At 41.5% G+C, this 5,775-nt stretch overlaps 1 non-coding gene across 1 annotated transcript; it reads right to left on the reverse strand.

Annotated features, from left to right (window-relative positions):
* Positions 1–3,353: 3,353 nt before the first annotated feature.
* Positions 3,354–3,458, reverse strand: LOC143653580 (U6 spliceosomal RNA). Its single transcript, XR_013161379.1, has one exon. It is a non-coding gene; the product is annotated as a U6 spliceosomal RNA (small nuclear RNA).
* Between the last annotated feature and the right edge of the window lie 2,317 nt (positions 3,459–5,775).

Here is a 5,775-nt window from a genome sequence, read left to right on the forward strand (position 1 = left end):
AGATCCCTAAAAGAACCAGCCACTCCGGACAGGCAGGACAGTCCTCATTTGATGGGTTTGTACTGAATGAAGGAATTTTAAGATCCAATGTTTCTAACCTAATTAGATGTCAAATTGTGACAAGTTGCAGGAATTATGACAAGATGTCAAACTGTGACAAGTTGCAAGAATTGTGACCCAGTGATTCCTAGCCTAATGAGATATCAAATTGTGGCAAGTTGCAAAGTGAAGTGGGTCTGAGTAATCTTTAATTAGATTTTTTATAATCACATTATAATGGTGATTGTTTTTGCTTTCTGCCTGCTAAAACAAATACCATGCAGTTGGCTCAAACAATGGGAACTTATTTGTTCATGATTTTGAGCCTAGAGGAAGTCATCTGCAAGGCAATGCTTTCTCCCAGAAGACTCAGGCACTCTGGGGCTGGCTGCCAGTGATCTTTGGTCCTTCGGTTTTCTATTACATGGCAATGCACATGTTACATGGCAGCATCTCCTGGCTTTTCTGTTCCATTGACTTCTGTCTTCTTTCTGTGGTGTTCTCTTTCTTTATGGCACCTTATAAGGCCTTCAGTAATAGGATTAAGACCCATCCTGATTCAATTTAGCCACACCTTAACTGAAGTAATCTCATCAAAAGGTCCTATTTGCAATGGGTCCACACTGCAGGAGAGGATGAATTTTAAGAACATGCTCTAAACCACCACAGTGATGTAAACTCATGCAAAAATGGCCCAGCACAAACAGGACAGATTGTAAAAATTCAGAAATGGATAGCACAATACTACCTGATTGTTGCACAATAATGTAAGTACACTGAATGAAGCTGAATGTGAGAATGATAGAGGGAGGAGGGCTGGGGGCACATATGAAACCTAAAGGAAAGATAGACAATAAAGACTGAGATGGTATAATCTAGGAATGTCTACAGTATACAGATAGCGACTAAATGTACAAATTAAAAAATGTTTTTGCATGAGGAAGAACAAAGGAATGTCAGTATTGCAGGATGTTAAAAATAGATGGTCATTCATATTTTAAAACTTCAAAAAAGAATGCAACACAAATAACAATATTAAAATAATTAATGATGAAATAAAAGAAATACTGTGGATTAATGAGAGGGAGGCATAAGGAGTATAGGATATATGAGTTGTTTTTTTTCTTTTTCTGGAGTGATGCAAATGTTCTCAAAATGATCATGGTGAAGAATACACAACTATGTGATGATATTGTGAGTCATTGATTGTGTCATGTGATTGGGCTGTATATTTGTGGAGATTTCTCAATAAAAATATCTTTTAAAATTAAAAAGAAAAAAGGCCCAGCACAATGCCTGGATGTGTGTAGGAGGCTAAAGAAACACTGTTTCAATTTTCTGAATTGCAGCTTTAACAGTCCTGGAAGATAGATTTTATTTCATGTATTCTGCAGGTGGAAAATTTGGGACCCAGAAAGCTTACTATAATGTATGGCTGAGATGTCAAACTATGCATACCCTCCCAGGCTGAGTCCCTGACAATCCTCCAGCAGAATTGCGGGATGGTTCTCTTCTTGGGGTTTTCCTAATTTTATTAATCTGGGTTAGACTTAGTTATTCCTGCCCCTTCCAAAATGAGTTTTATATATATTTTTACTTTTAACTCTGGCTAGGTAACTTTTCAACACTCAGAATAAGGTCTCAGAACCCTTAACTGTCGTTTTTAAGTTTTAATGTGGGCTTTATGGAATTTTTAAATGGATGTTTAATGAATTTTCTTTTTTTGGTTTTATGGATTCTCTGCTAATGGATTTCATAGGATATACAATGAAACAGCGTTTTAGGAATGGCTTCTTTCTTTTTGGGGATTCTATCCATTAACTCCTCTGTGTTAGATGGGAGACCCTGAAGGAATACAAGCTGCTTGCCTAGCTGCTGCATTGAAGGTGCTCCCTTTCCAAGGGCACAGCACCACATGCAAGGACTCTACCAGGGAGGAGTCTTCAGTGGGCGTCACTACTTCAGACCCAAATTTGGGGAGCAGGGGTCAGCCCTGAGGGTCCACTTAGCCCTGGGCCAGTGCTGTCCAGAACCCAGGATTTCTGTCATAGTTTCCTGCCTCACCATCCACTCCTTACCCCTTTCCCATATGCTAGGAGCTTTCCTCAGGGCCAGTCTTGGAGTGCCTCCTCTTGGAGTCCAGGTCCTACCCCCTTGTCTGTGCAACTGGCACCAGCTGGGACCACACTGATCCTGCATCATGGGGGTGGGGGCGGGTTCCCTTTGCAGCCTTTTCTCCCCAGCCACTGCAGCCTGCTGAGTCCTGGACCATCTCCAGTCCCTCCCAGCCCCTTTCCTTTTTTGCCCACTAGCCAAGTTCCCATACATTTGTTGCTGAGCTTTTAAACTGAGTAGACCTAAGCTTTGGAATAAGCATGATGGAGGGAGCATGGGTCATGTGTCCATCATTGGTGCTTTCCCCTTGTCTGCTGACCTCCATACTTCTTACTCCATATTTCAGCCTTGGAAGATGGCCATGTCATTGAGGATACAGTCCTGTACCTCACTTGGCAGGAAGGTTGGGCAAAAGAAAGCCAAGAATGTGATATGAAGAAAGATGGTCACTGAGCATGATGTTATCCAATGTTCATGGGAAAAAAACACCACAGACTTACACTCTTCCCTGAGACCCCTTGCAGATGTCCCCAGCTGCCCGTCAACTCCTGTCTCAGGTCCCTGCCCCTCTTAGGTAGTCCTTCTTCCAACCTCCCATCCCTGAGGTTTCCCCTAGGACCCATTCCTCTTCCCTCCAAAATGTATCCACAGTTCTGGGGAATTTGGTTTAAGATGTTGTCCTGAGAGCTCCTACAGTACCGTCCAGGCTTGCCCCTAACACTCTGCTGACCATCCAAGGCCAATGTCAATGCTAAGTGGTAGGACAATGGGAATCCCTAACGAGGAAGAGAAACATATTCTTACCAGCATGCTGAGCCACTGGGGTACCTTTCCTTCATCTTGCCCTTCTCCACCAGAGTTCTGAGCCTGGGCCCAGGGACCTAGGTCAAGGTGTCTGGGAACATTGGTGGCAAAAATTTACATCTTTACATCAATTCATTTCTTACTAAATTTTATTATTTCCTTCAATTATGAGGTTAGGCAACAGATTATTACTATTAGCAGCACTTGTGACTTTGCCATCAATAAAAATCACAAATCGTTTCATATCCTAATATAGCTGCATCAAATGCCTTGAAATATGGATTATTTCCATCAGTTCTTTTTTCATATTTAAATTTTGAACTAATTGCAAATTTATACGACAATTACCAAAACAGTACCAACTTCATATAGGGAAGTTTCCTATACCCCCCAAACTATATATGGAATGCTTCACAGATATGTGTGTCATTCTCGTACAGAGGCCATGCTAATATTCTCTACATCATTCCCACTTTATTCTATGTGTCCCCAAAGTGAGCTTATCAGTACTTCAAGAATAGAGATTGTTAGACCCTCTGCTGTATTTTTTTATTTAATGGATTAATTGAGGAGCAACATACCACAATACCCCAAATGTATTGCTTTTGAAATTGTAAGGATTTTATTTTATGTATTAATAAAACAATATTCTGCTCTTCATCACCCACTGAATCATTGGTTCTCCTTCTAACATGCACCAGGACGCCTCTCCAAACAAAATTGTACTACAAATGATAGAAACAGTCATACTAAATTCACAGAGGATCAAATAAAATCCAAGTAGATGCATCCCAACCCAGGCAAAACTTTCTTGGGGTTATGCTGCTAAGTGGAAACTTGCTATAGATAGCAACTCTGAAGAGTCTAGAATCCAGATTTGGTTTCAGAATAGATCAAGATATACATTCCAGAGAAGACAAGGATCCAAATAGGTCTTAGAATTAAGTCAATAACATGGGACCTTCTCCCAATTAGATCCTCTCATCAAAGCATCAAGAAACAAGCCTTATCCTAATGTTAATTCTAAAGGATAACTTGCTAAATAAATTGGGGTTCCAGGGTCAAAAATTCAAATTTGGCTTCAGAATCAAAGGTCAAAGTCCCTACCTGGAGGGAAAGAGCACATGATGATGCCTTTGAAGAGGTAAGACTTGAGACAAGACCTCCATGATAAGAGGGTACAAGGTATTGAAGCCACACAAGGAAGCACCAGCCGCACACCAGCCATACCAGCAGGGGAGCCAGGGCTGAGGTTCAGAGGCAAGTTGAGTGTGTCTGGCCTCCTTACTCTGGGCCCCAAATCTCCTTCTCACTCTTCCTGGGAGTTCACCTAATTAAGCCTGTGAGCTGAGCCTTCTGGAGATTCTAAACAAGACTCTAAGAGCCAGATGCAGGGTAGTAGCAGCCTTAACATCCAGCCTGGCTCAGTGGCCCTCCAGGGCATGGAAAATACCATTCATGCACACCATTTTACGATCATCAGAATAACAACTGATTCAGGCAAAAATCATCAATGGATGTCAAGATGATTGAGTGACTGTTTGATGAAGAAGCAGCTTTACATTGTCTCAAAGAATCCCCCCCAAAGGTTACTTAATTCATTTCAAAAGGTAAATGTATGGTTTTGCAGTGGAGAGATCTGGCACACTCCTCCTTAGACAAAGCATCAAAATTCACATCACCAGGAACTTAAGGTACCTCCTGGTATGATGCTTTAACAAGGAAATGGTGTCATTTCTCTGGCATTTCTGTTCAAAGCTCAAAAACCAAATGCAATCCCGAGGAAACCTAAACCAAGTGACAATTCCAAAAGTAACTGGCTTGACCTCATCAATAGTGGATTGGAAAATGGCAGTGGGGATGTAGGCTAACTCAAGAAATATTTAGAAGGTAATTTTGTGAAGAGTTTTCTTCTGTATGCAGCATGTACTACCATTTCTGTAAAGCAAAAAAACAAAAAAGACCCATAATCAGAAGTCAGTTTTTGCCTCAAAGTTCTCTGAAAAGATGCTCAAGAAAGTGGCACCAGTGGTACTTCTGAGGAAAGGAGGTGGAGAATGGGGGAGGGAGACAAACACTTTTCATTTAAATCCTTTCATCTTATCTGGTTTTCTATATTTGTAGAAGTGTTGCATACTTGCTTAACTTCAAAACGTGGTTCTCAAACTTAATATATAATGGAAGAAAAACAGACCCAAGGAAAGTATATATTGTATAATTTCATTTAAAACTGGGTAAAACCAATCTCTGTGGTATTAGAAGTCAGGTAGTAACTGGAAGGGGCAGCTTTTATTTTTTTGGGGGGAGGGGATGGCAAATTCAGTGTCTTGGGCAGGTTCGGATGACACAGATTTGTACTTTATACAAATCCAGCAAGCTGCCTGCTGATGATCTGAGCAGTGTCCCACAGTTAAAGCATAAAACAAACCTATTCTGAGGAGGGGAGTCAATAAGCCTTCCCTGGAAGCCAGAAGGGTCCATTGAACAAAGGGTTAGAGCCCCTGGTTTCAAACACAAGCTTCACAAAGAGGAGACTGCCTTCCTCACCGTTTTCTATCTCTCTCTTGGAAGAGTGTACACTTGCTAAACATTTGAGGAATGAACATATTCCTCACATCCCTCACCCTTTCTGTCTTCTCATTCTGCTCATTCCACACACCGCCCCATTAAATATTTCTCTCGGGCCTCCTGGGATTGGAGGATGCTCAGCCTTTTATCTCCAGGGCTGATCCCTCAGCTATAACTCTAAGGCTTTGAAGAGCATTTCCAGGGGCCCAGTGAAGCCCCAAGACAAGGAGGCTTCATGCTTCTTTCTGA

Source organism: Tamandua tetradactyla, chromosome 1 (genome assembly GCF_023851605.1).
Source record: "Tamandua tetradactyla isolate mTamTet1 chromosome 1, mTamTet1.pri, whole genome shotgun sequence".
NCBI lineage: Eukaryota > Metazoa > Chordata > Mammalia > Pilosa > Myrmecophagidae > Tamandua > Tamandua tetradactyla.